Source organism: Stenella coeruleoalba (genome assembly GCF_951394435.1).
Source record: "Stenella coeruleoalba genome assembly, contig: scaffold_57, whole genome shotgun sequence".
Taxonomy (NCBI): Eukaryota; Metazoa; Chordata; class Mammalia; order Artiodactyla; family Delphinidae; genus Stenella; species Stenella coeruleoalba.
Window position 1 is genome coordinate 1,477,156 of NW_027646459.1, and position 12,875 is coordinate 1,490,030.

General features: G+C 43.8%; 1 long non-coding RNA gene across 18 annotated transcripts in view; it reads left to right on the forward strand.

Annotated features, from left to right (window-relative positions):
• The window catches only part of LOC307181094, a 500,233-nt gene that overhangs the window by 429,457 nt on the left and 57,901 nt on the right, over positions 1–12,875 (forward strand). For all 18 annotated transcript variants that reach the window (XR_013825874.1, XR_013825875.1, XR_013825876.1 and 15 more), the window contains exon 3: positions 2,813–2,898. This is a non-coding gene — a long non-coding RNA (uncharacterized lncRNA). The remainder of the gene's footprint in view (positions 1–2,812; positions 2,899–12,875) is intronic.

Below are 12,875 nucleotides of genomic sequence, written 5' to 3' on the forward strand. Positions count from 1 at the left end.
TTCTCCATGGCCTGTCCTGCCTTTCTGGATTTTACACTTTATGCAGATGGCCCTTTTGACCGGGGGGAAGTGAGACTTCATTGTAGTGCAGATTTCCTTTGCAAGCTTGCTTGGTTGGCCAAAAAGGGCGTATGCGTTTTTTCCTGAATATATTCAGGAAAAAACGCATACGCCCTTTTTGGCCAAGTGCATCATTGTGGACGTTCTGCCTCTTTTCCTATGCTTTCAATGCAATTCCAGTCTACCTCCTGAAATCGGTTTCCTGCAATTCTGCCCCGCTTTCAAGTCCTCTTGGCAGCCTTACTTCAGTCTATTTTTGGACGATAGCTGTCATTTATAACTCTGCAGGTTTGTGAATTACAGTGCCCCTGAGCTCCTTTCTTCAACTCGCTTTCTTTTGAGCTGGCCGCAACACCGCAGGATGGCTTCAGGCCCTAATCTGGTTCTGGCCCGGCATGCTGAGCCTTTGGTTAATTCCTCTTCCTGGTGGGAAATGAGAGTTAAATTTGCCCGTCCAGACACCTCCAGCTAGCCTCTCATTGGTTCTCGCTATTCCTGTTCATCTTCCGCAGAAATTGCAAACTGGGCCAAACAGGAGGTTAAAGGGACTGACTCTCCAAGTGGGGAGAGTGTTAGTAAAGCGTCTGGAATGTTGCACCCGAGTACCAGGGGAGGAAAACTGAGACATATTTGAACACGTCTCCCGATCACATGGTTGATCATACTCTAGGTTCCACATGCATGTTTTAGCTGAAGGAAGAATACCTTAAACTTGGGTAGTTGAAACCCGTGGAATGGGTACCATGCAATATGACTTCAAAGGGTCTTCATTTGCTCACCGAACCTCTCCAATCCTATCACTGCTGCGTTTATGCCCCTGTACACATGCTTGATTCTCTTTCGGAGACATAGCAATCCATAGGTTTTAAGATACTTACTAGTCAGGTACATTCTTAGGCGTTTAATATGGGGTGTTGAGTCCATTTCGTTGAGCAAGGAGTAGCTCTTGTCTATTCCGTATTTGGCTTAAGGAACTTTATCTGTGCTCATTTCAATCTCTGGTTTTATGCAGCACCCCAACTCACCTTTACCCTTAAGCAAGAATAAGTTGGTTTTCTAAATTTGAGACCCTGTTCTGTTCTGTAATTCAGTTCCTGTGTAGCCAAGTTTACATTCCGTGTATTACTGATATCTTATGATGTTTCTTTTTCTGTGTCACTTATTTCAGTTAGAATCATCATACCTGAATCCACTCATTGTGCTGCTAAGGGCCTGATGACACAGATTTCATTGCTGAGTGATATTGCTTTGTAAGTAAATACCACAACTTCTTTATCCATTTTTCACTTTCTGCGATGTTGAACTTGTACTGTAAACGAGGTTCTTGTAAACAGAGCCGTTCCAAACTTTGGGGTGGCTGTGTCTTTTTGATTTTAATTTCCCTAAGCTATAGGACTATAAGTGGAAGTGCCCTAGGTTCTGTTGCTTTGTTTTTTACATGTTTCAGGAAACACCATACACTTCTCCCGAGTGGTTGTTGGCAATTTACATCCCGCCCTTCAGCATAACAAGGCTCCCAGTTCTCCATGGCCTGTCCTGCCTTTCTGGATTTTACACTTTTTTCAGATGGCCCTTTTGACCGGGGAGAAGTGAGACTTCATTGTAGTGCAGATTTCCTTTGCAAGCTTGCTTGGTTGGCCAAAAAGGGCGTATGCGTTTTTTCCTGAATATATTCAGGAAAAAACGCATACGCCCTTTTTGGCCAAGTGCATCATTGTGGACGTCCTGCCTCTTTTCCTATGCTTTCAATGCAATTCCAGTCTACCTCCTGAAATCGGTTTCCTGCAATTCTGCCCCGCTTTCAAGTCCTCTTGGCAGCCTTACTTCAGTCTATTTTTGGACGATAGCTGTCATTTATAACTCTGCAGGTTTGTGAATTACAGTGCCCCTGAGCTCCTTTCTTCAACTCGCTTTCTTTTGAGCTGGCCGCAACACCGCAGGATGGCTTCTGGCCCTAATCTGGTTCCGGTACGGCACGCTGAGCCTTTGGTTATTTCCTCTTCCTGGTGGGAAATGAGAGTTAAATTTGCCCGTCCAGACACCTCCAGCTAGCCTCTCATTGGTTCTCGCTATTCCTGTTCATCTTCCGCAGAAATTGCAAACTGTGCCAAACAGGAGGTTAAAGGCGCTGACTCTCCAAGTGGGGAGAGTGTTAGTAAAGCGTCTGGAATGTTGCACCCGAGTACCAGGGGAGGAAAACTGAGACATATTTGAACACGTCTCCCGATCACATGGTTGATCATACTCTGGGTTCCACATGCATATTTTAGCTGAAGGAAGTATACCTAAAACCTGGGTAGTTGAAACCCGTGGAATGGGTACCATGCAATATGACTTCAAAGGGTCTTCATTTGCTCACCGAACCTCTCCAATCCTATCACTGCTGCGTTTATGCCCCTGTACACATGCTTGATTCTCTTTCGGAGACATAGCAATCCATAGGTTTTAAGATACTTACTAGTCAGGTACATTCTTAGGCGTTTAATATGCGGTGTTGAGTCCATTTCGTTGAGCAAGGAGTAGCTCTTGTCTATTCCATATTTGGCTTAAGGAACTTTATCTGTGCTCATTTCAATCTCTGGTTTTATGCAGCACCCCAACTCACCTTTCCCCTTAAGCAAGCATAAGTTGGTTTTCTAAATTTGAGACCCTGTTCTGTTTTGGAATGCATTTCCTGTGTAGCCAAGTTTACATTCCGTGTATTAGTGATATCTTATGATGTTTCTTTTTCTGTGTGACTTATTTCATTTAGAATCATCGTACCTGAATCCACTCATTATGCTGCTACGGGCCTGATGACATAGATTTCATTGCTGAGTGATACTGCATTGTACGTAAGTACCACAAGTTCTTTATCCATTTTTCACTTTCTGTGATATTGAACTTGTACGGTAAACGAGGTTCTTGTAAACGGAGGCGTCCCAAGCTTTGGGGTGGCTGTGTCTTTTTGATTTTAATTTCCCTAAGCTATAGGACCATAAGTGGAAGTGCCCTAGGCTCTGTTGCTTTGTTTTTTAGATGTTTCAGGAAACACCATACACTTCTCCCGAGTGGTTGTTGGCAATTTACATCCCGCCCATCAGCATAACAAGGCTCCCAGTTCTCCATGGCCTGTCCTGCCTTTCTGGATTTTACACTTTTTTCAGATGGCCCTTTTGACCGGGGGGGAAGTGAGACTTCATTGTAGTGCAGATTTCATTTGCAAGCTTGCTTGGTTGGCCAAAAAGGGCGTATGCGTTTTTTCCTGAATATATTCAGGAAAAAACGCATACGCCCTTTTTGGCCAAGTGCATCATTGTGGACGTTCTGCCTCTTTTCCTATGCTTTCAATGCAATTCCAGTCTACCTCCTGAAATCGGTTTCCTGCAATTCTGCCCCGCTTTCAAGTCCTCTTGGCAGCCTTACTTCAGTCTATTTTTGGACGATAGCTCTCATTTATAACTCTGCAGGTTTGTGAATTACAGTGCCCCTGAGCTCCTGTCTTCAACTCGCTTTCTTGTGACCTGGCCGCAACACCACAGGATGGCTTCAGGCCCTAATCTGGTTCCGGCCCGGCATGCTGAGCCTTTGGTTAATTCCTCTTCCTGGTGGGAAATGAGAGTTAAATTTGCCCGTCCAGACACCTCCAGCTAGCCTCTCATTGGTTCTTGCTATTCCTGTTCATCTTCCGCAGAAATTGCAAACTGGGCCAAACAGGAGGTTAAAGGCGCTAACTCTCCAAGTGGGGAGAGTGTTAGTAAAGCGTCTGGAATGTTGCACCCGAGTACCAGGGGAGGAAAACTGAGACATATTTGAACACGTCTCCCGATCACATGGTTGATCATACTCTGGGTTCCACATGCATGTTTTAGCTGAAGGAAGAATACCTTAAACCTGGGTAGTTGAAACCCGTGGAATGGGTACCATGCAATATGACTTCAAAGGGTCTTCATTTGCTCACGAACCTCTCCAGTCCTATCACTGCTGCGTTTATGCCCCTGTACACATGCTTGATTCTCTTTCGGAGACATAGCAATCCATAGGTTTTAAGATACTTACTAGTCAGGTACATTCTTAGGCGTTTAATATGCGGTGTTGAGTCCATTTCGTTGAGCAAGGAGTAGCTCTTGTCTATTCCATATTTGGCTTAAGGAACTTTATCTGTGCTCATTTCAATCTCTGGTTTTATGCAGCACCCCAACTCACCTTTACCCTTAAGCAAGCATAAGTTGGTTTTCTAAATTTGAGACCCTGTTCTGTTCTGTAATTCAGTTCCTGTGTAGCCAAGTTTACATTCCGTGTATTACTGATATCTTATGATGTTTCTTTTTCTGTGTGACTTATTTCAGTTAGAATCATCATACCTGAATCCACTCATTGTGCTGCTAAGGGCCTGATGACATAGATTTCATTGCTGAGTGATATTGCTTTGTAAGTATATACCACAACTTCTTTATCCATTTTTCACTTTCTGCGATGTTGAACTTGTACTGTAAACGAGGTTCTTGTAAACAGAGCCGTCCCAAACTTTGGGGTGGCTGTGTCTTTTTGATTTTAATTTCCCTAAGCTATAGGACCATAAGTGGCAGTGCCCTAGGCTCTGTTGCTTTGTGTTTTAGATGTTTCAGGAAACACCATACACTTCTCCCGAGTGTCTGTTGGCAATTTACATCCCGCCCATCAGCATAACAAGGCTCCCAGTTCTCCATGGCCTGTCCTGCCTTTCTGGATTTTACACTTTTTTCAGATGGCCCTTTTGACCGGGGGGAAGTGAGACTTCATTGTAGTGCAGATTTCCTTTGCAAGCTTGCTTGGTTGGCCAAAAAGGGCGTATGCGTTTTTTCCTGAATATATTCAGGAAAAAACGCATACGCTCTTTTTGGCCAAGTGCATCATTGTGGACGTTCTGCCTCTTTTCCTATGCTTTCAATGCAATTCCAGTCTACCTCCTGAAATCGGTTTCCTGCAATTCTGCCCCGCTTTCAAGTCCTCTTGGCAGCCTTACTTCAGTCTATTTTTGGACGATAGCTGTCATTTATAACTCTGCAGGTTTGTGAATTACAGTGCCCCTGAGCTCCTTTCTTCAACTCGCTTTCTTTTGAGCTGGCCGCAACACTGCAGGATGGCTTCAGGCCCTAATCTTGTTCCGGCACGGCACGCTGAGCCTTTGGTTAATTCCTCTTCCTAGTGGGAAATGAGAGTTAAATTTGCCTGTCCAGACACCTCCAGCTAGCCTCTCATTGGTTCTCGCTATTCCTGTTCATCTTCCGCAGAAATTGGAAACTGGGCCAAACAGGAGGTTAAAGGGACTGACTCTCCAAGTCGGGAGAGTGTTAGTAAAGCATCTGGAATGTTGCACCCGAGTACCAGGGTACGAAAACTGAGACATATTTGAACACGTCTCCCGATCACATGGTTGATCATACTCTGGGTTCCACATGCATGTTTTAGCTGAAGGAAGAATACCTAAAACCTGGGTAGTTGAAACCCGAGGAATGGGTACCATGCAATATGACTTCAAAGGGTCTTCATTTGCTCACCGAACCTTTCCAATCTTATCACTGCTGCGTTTACGCCCCTGTACACATGCTTGATTCTCTTTCGGAGACATAGCAATCCATAGGTTTTAAGATACTTACTAGTCAGGTACATTCTTAGGTGTTTAATATGCGGTGTTGAGTCCATTTCGTTGAGCAAGGAGTAGCTCTTGTCTATTCCATATTTGGCTTAAGGAACTTTATCTGTGCTCATTTCAATCTCTGGTTTTATGCAGCACCCCAACTCACCTTTCCCCTTAAGCAAGCATAAGTTGGTTTTCTAAATTTGAGACCCTGTTCTGTTCTGTAATTCAGTTCCTGTGTAGCCAAGTTTACATTCCGTGTATTACTGATATCTTATGATGTTTCTTTTTCTGTGTGACTTATTTCAGTTAGAATCATCATACCTGAATCCACTCATTGTGCTGCTAAGGGCCTGATGACATAGATTTCATTGCTGAGTGATATTGCTTTGTAAGTAAATACAACAACTTCTTTATCCATTTTTCACTTTCTGCGATGTTGAACTTGTACTGTAAACGAGGTTCTTGTAAACAGAGCCGTCCCAAACTTTGGGGTGGCTGTGTCTTTTTGATTTTAATTTCCCTAAGCTATAGGACCATAAGTGGCAGTGCCCTAGACTCTGTTGCTTTGTTTTTTAGATGTTTCAGGAAACACCATACACTTCTCCCGAGTGTCTGTTGGCAATTTACATCCCGCCCATCAGCATAACAAGGCTCCCAGTTCTCCATGGCCTGTCCTGCCTTTCTGGATTTTACACTTTTTTCAGATGGCCCTTTTGACCGGGGGGAAGTGAGACTTCATTGTAGTGCAGATTTCCTTTGCAAGCTTGCTTGGTTGGCCAAAAAGGGCGTATGCGTTTTTTCCTGAATATATTCAGGAAAAAACGCATACGCCCTTTTTGGCCAAGTGCATCATTGTGGACGTTCTGCCTCTTTTCCTATGCTTTCAATGCAATTCCAGTCTACCTCCTGAAATCGGTTTCCTGCAATTCTGCCCCGCTTTCAAGTCCTCTTGGCAGCCTTACTTCAGTATATTTTTGGACGATAGCTGTCATTTATAACTCTGCAGGTTTGTGAATTACAGTGCCCCTGAGCTCCTTTCTTCAACTCGCTTTCTTGTGAGCTGGCCGCAACACCGCAGGATGGCTTCAGGCCCTAATCTGGTTCCGGCACGGCATGCTGAGCCTTTGGTTAATTCCTCTTCCTGGTGGGAAATGAGAGTTAAATTTGCCCGTCCAGACACCTCCAGCTAGTCTCTCATTGGTTCTCGCTATTCCTGTTCATCTTCCGCAGAAATTGGAAACTGGGCCAAACAGGAGGTTAAAGGGACTGACTCTCCAAGTCGGGAGAGTGTTAGTAAAGCATCTGGAATGTTGCACCCGAGTACCAGGGTACGAAAACTGAGACATATTTGAACACGTCTCCCGATCACATGGTTGATCATACTCTGGGTTCCACATGCATGTTTTAGCTGAAGGAAGAATACCTAAAACCTGGGTAGTTGAAACCCGTGGAATGGGTACCATGCAATATGACTTCAAAGGGTCTTCATTTGCTCACCGAACCATTCCAATCTTATCACTGCTGCGTTTACGCCCCTGTACACATGCTTGATTCTCTTTCGGAGACATAGCAATCCATAGGTTTTAAGATACTTACTAGTCAGGTACATTCTTAGGTGTTTAATATGCGGTGTTGAGTCCATTTCGTTGAGCAAGGAGTAGCTCTTGTCTATTCCATATTTGGCTTAAGGAACTTTATCTGTGCTCATTTCAATCTCTGGTTTTATGCAGCACCCCAACTCACCTTTCCCCTTAAGCAAGAATAAGTTGGTTTTCTAAATTTGAGACCCTGTTCTGGTCTGTAATTCAGTTCCTGTGTAGCCAAGTTTACATTCCGTGTATTACTGATATCTTATGATGTTTCTTTTTCTGTGTGACTTATTTCAGTTAGAATCATCATACCTGAATCCACTCATTGTGCTGCTAAGGGCCTGATGACACAGATTTCATTGCTGAGTGATATTGCTTTGTAAGTAAATACCACAACTTCTTTATCCATTTTTCACTTTCTGCGATGTTGAACTTGTACTGTAAACGAGGTTCTTGTAAACAGAGCCGTTCCAAACTTTGGGGTGGCTGTGTCTTTTTGATTTTAAATTCCCTAAGCTATAGGACCATAAGTGGAAGTGCCCTAGGCTCTGTTGCTTTGTTTTTTAGATGTTTCAGGAAACACCATACACTTCTCCCGAGTGGTTGTTGGCAATTTACATCCCGCCCATCAGCATAACAAGGCTCCCAGTTCTCCATGGCCTGTCCTGCCTTTCTGGATTTTACACTTTTTTCAGATGGCCCTTTTGACCGGGGGGAAGTGAGACTTCATTGTAGTGCAGATTTCCTTTGCAAGCTTGCTTGGTTGGCCAAAAAGTGCGTATGCGTTTTTTTCCTGAATATATTCAGGAAAAAACGCATACGCCCTTTTTGGCCAAGTGCATCATTGTGGACGTTCTGCCTCTTTTCCTATGCTTTCAATGCAATTCCAGTCTACCTCCTGAAATCGGTTTCCTGCAATGCTGCCCCGCTTTCAAGTCCTCTTGGCAGCCTTACTTCAGTCTATTTTTGGACGATAGCTGTCATTTATAACTCTGCAGGTTTGTGAATTACAGTGCCCCTGAGCTCCTTTCTTCAACTCGCTTTCTTGTGACCTGGCCACAACACCGCAGGATGGCTTCAGGCCCTAATCTGGTTCTGGCACGGCACGCTGAGCCTTTGGTTAATTCCTCTTCCTGGTGGGAAATGAGAGTTAAATTTGCCCGTCCAGACACCTCCAGCTAGTCTCTCATTGGTTCTCGCTATTCCTGTTCATCTTCCGTAGAAATTGCAAACTGGGCCAAACAGGAGGTTAAAGGGACTGACTCTCCAAGTCGGGAGAGTTTTAGTAAAGCGTCTGGAATGTTGCACCCGAGTACCAGGGTACGAAAACTGAGACATATTTGAACACGTCTCCCGATCACATGGTTGATCATACTCTGGGTTCCACATGCATGTTTTAGCTGAAGGAAGAATACCTTAAACCTCGGTAGTTGAAACCCGTGGAATGGGTACCATGCAATATGACTTCAAAGGGTCTTCATTTGCTCACCGAACCTCTCCAATCCTATCACTGCTGCGTTTATGCCCCTGTACACATGCTTGATTCTCTTTCGGAGACATAGCAATCCATAGGTTTTAAGATACTTACTAGTCAGGTACATTCTTAGGCGTTTAATATGCGGTGTTGAGTCCATTTCGTTGAGCAAGGAGTAGCTCTTGTCTATTCCATATTTGGCTTAAGGAACTTTATCTGTGCTCATTTCAATCTCTGGTTTTATGCAGCACCCCAACTCACCTTTCCCCTTAAGCAAGCATAAGTTGGTTTTCTAAATTTGAGACACTGTTCTGTTTTGGAATGCAGTTCCTGTGTAGCCAAGTTTAAATTCCGTGTATTACTGATATCTTATGATGTTTCTTTTTCTGTGTGACTTATTTCAGTTAGAATCATCGTACCTGAATCCACTCATTATGCTGCTACGGGCCTGATGACATAGATTTCATTGCTGAGTGATACTGCATTGTACGTAAGTACCACAAGTTCTTTATCCATTTTTCACTTTCTGTGATATTGAACTTGTACGGTAAACAAGGTACTTGTAAACGGAGGCGTCCCAAACTTTGGGGTGGCTGTGTCTTTTTGATTTTAATTTCCCTAAGCTATAGGGCCATAAGTGGAAGTGCCCTAGGCTCTGTTGCTTTGTTTTTTAGATGTTTCAGGAAACACCATACACTTCTCCTGAGTGTCTGTTGGCAATTTACATCCCGCCCATCAGCATAACAAGGCTCCCAGTTCTCCATGGCCTGTCCTGCCTTTCTGGATTTTACACTTTTTTCAGATGGACCTTTTGACCGGGGAGAAGTGAGACTTCATTGTAGTGCAGATTTCCTTTGCAAGTTTGCTTGGTTGGCCAAAAAGGGCGTATGCGTTTTTTCCTGAATATATTCAGGAAAAAACGCATACGCCCTTTTTGGCCAAGTGCATCATTGTGGACGTTCTGCCTCTTTTCCTATGCTTTCAATGCAATTCCAGTCTACCTCCTGAAATCGGTTTCCTGCAATTCTGCCCCGCTTTCAAGTCCTCTTGGCAGCCTTACTTCAGTATATTTTTGGACGATAGCTGTCACTTATAACTCTGCAGGTTTGTGAATTACAGTGCCCCTGAGCTCCTTTCTTCAACTCGCTTTCTTGTGACCTGGCCGCAACACCGCAGGATGGCTTCAGGCCCTAATCTGGTTCTGGCACGGCACGCTGAGCCTTTGGTTAATTCCTCTTCCTGGTGGGAAATGAGAGTTAAATTTGCCCATCCAGACACCTCCAGCTAGTCTCTCATTGATTCTCGCTGTTCCTGTTCATCTTCCGCAGAAATTGCAAACTGGGCCAAACAGGAGATTAAAGGGACTGACTCTCCAAGTGGGGAGAGTGTTAGTAAGCGTCTGGAATGTTGTACACGAGTACCAGGGTACGAAAACTGAGACATATTTGAACACGTCTCCCGATCACATGGTTGATCATACTTGGGTTCCACATGCATGTTTTAGTTGAAGGAAGAATACCTTAAACCTGGAGAGTTAAGAAACGTGTAATGGGTACCATGCAATATGACTTCAAAGGGTCTTCATTTGCTCACCGAACCTCTCCAATCCTATCACTGCTGCGTTTATGCCCCTGTACACATGCTTGATTCTCTTTTGGAGACATAGCAATCCATAGGTTTTTAAGATACTTACTAGTCAGGTACATTCTTAGGCATTTAATATGCGATGTTGAGTCCATTTCGTTGAGCAAGGAGTAGCTCTTGTCTATTCCATATTTGACATAATGAACTTTATCTGTGCTCATTTCAATCTCTGGTTTTATGCAGCACCCCAACTCACCTTTCCCCTTAAGCAAGCATAAGTTGGTTTTCTAAATTTGAGACCCTGTTCTGTTCTGTAATTCAGTTCCTGTGTAGCCAAGTTTACATTCCGTGTATTACTGATATCTTATGATGTTTCTTTTTCTGTGTGACTTACTTCTGTTAGAATCATCATACCTGAATCCACTCATTGTGCTGCTAAGGGCCTGATGACACAGATTTCATTGCTGAGTGATATTGCTTTGTAAGTAAATACCACAACTTCTTTATCCATTTTTCACTTTCTGCGATGTTGAACTTGTACTGTAAACGAGGTTCTTGTAAACAGAGCCGTTCCAAACTTTGGGGTGGCTGTGTCTTTTTGATTTTAATTTCCCTAAGCTTTAGGACCATAAGTGGAAGTGCCCTAGGTTCTGTTGCTTTGTTTTTTAGATGTTTCAGGAAACACCATACACTTCTCTCGAGTGGTTGTTGGCAATTTACATCCCGCCCATCAGCATAACAAGGCTCCCAGTTCTCCATGGCCTGTCCTGCCTTTCTGGATTTTACACTTTTTTCAGATGGCCCTTTTGACCGGGGGAAGTGAGACTTCATTGTAGTGCAGATTTCCTTTGCAAGCTTGCTTGGTTGGCCAAAAAGGGCGTATGCGTTTTTTCCTGAATATATTCAGGAAAAAACGCATACGCCCTTTTTGGCCAAGTGCATCATTGTGGACGTTCTGCCTCTTTTCCTATGCTTTCAATGCAATTCCAGTCTACCTCCTGAAATCGGTTTCCTGCAATTCTGCCCCGCTTTCAAGTCCTCTTGGCATCCTTACTTCAGTCTATTTTTAGACGATAGCTGTCATTTATAACTCTGCAGGTTTGTGCATTACAGTGCCCCTGAGCTCCTTACTTCAACTCGCTTTCTTGTGACCTGGCCGCAACACCGCAGGATGGCTTCAGGCCCTAATCTTGTTCCGGCCCGGCACGCTGAGCCTTTGGTTAATTCCTCTTCCTGGTGGGAAATGAGAGTTAAATTTGCCCGTCCAGACACCTCCAGCTAGCCTCTCATTGGTTCTCGCTATTTCTGTTCATCTTCCGCAGAAATTGCAAACTGGGCCAAAGAGGAGGTTAAAGGCGCTGACTCTCCAAGTGGGGAGAGTGTTAGTAAAGCGTCTGGAATGTTGCACCCGAGTACCAGGGGAGGAAAACTGAGACATATTTGAACACGTCTCCCGTTCACATGGTTGATCATACTCTGGGTTCCACATGCATGTTTTAGCTGAAGGAAGAATACCTAAAACCTGCGTAGTTGAAACCCGTGGAATGGGTACCATGCAATATGACTTCAAAGGGTCTTCATTTGCTCACCGAACCTCTCCAATCCTATCACTGCTGCGTTTATGCCCCTGTACACATGCTTGATTCTCTTTCGGAGACATAGCAATCCATAGGTTTTAAGATACTTACTAGTCAGGTACATTCTTAGGCGTTTAATATGCGGTGTTGAGTCCATTTCGTTGAGCAAGGAGTAGCTCTTGTCTATTCCATATTTGGCTTAAGGAACTTTATCTGTGCTCATTTCAATCTCTGGTTTTATGCAGCACCCCAACTCACCTTTCCCCTTAAGCAAGCATAAGTTGGTTTTCTAAATTTGAGACCCTGTTCTGTTCTGTAATTCAGTTCCTGTGTAGCCAAGTTTACATTCCGTGTATTAGTGATATCTTATGATGTTTCTTTTTCTGTGTGACTTACTTCAGTTAGAATCATCATACCTGAATCCACTCATTGTGCTGCTAAGGGCCTGATGACACAGATTTCATTGCTGAGTGATATTGCTTTGTAAGTAAATACCACAACTTCTTTATCCATTTTTCACTTTCTGCGATGTTGAACTTGTACTGTAAACGAGGTTCTTGTAAACAGAGCCGATCCAAACTTTGGGATGGCTGTGTCTTTTTGATTTTAATTTCCCTAAGCTATAGGACCATAAGTGGAAGTGCCCTAGGTTCTGTTGCTTTGTTTTTTAGATGTTTCAGGAAACACCATACACTTCTCCCGAGTGGTTGTTGGCAATTTACATCCCGCCCATCAGCATAACAAGGCTCCCAGTTCTCCATGGCCTGTCCTGCCTTTCTGGATTTTACCCTTTTTTCAGATGGCCCTTTTTACCGGGGGGAAGTGAGACTTCATTGTAGTGCAGATTTCCTTTGCAAGCTTGCTTGGTTGGCCAAGAAGGGCGTATGCGTTTTTTCCTGAATATATTCAGGAAAAAACGCATACGCCCTTTTTGGCCAAGTGCATCATTGTGTATGTTCTGCCTCTTTTCCTATGCTTTCAATGCAATT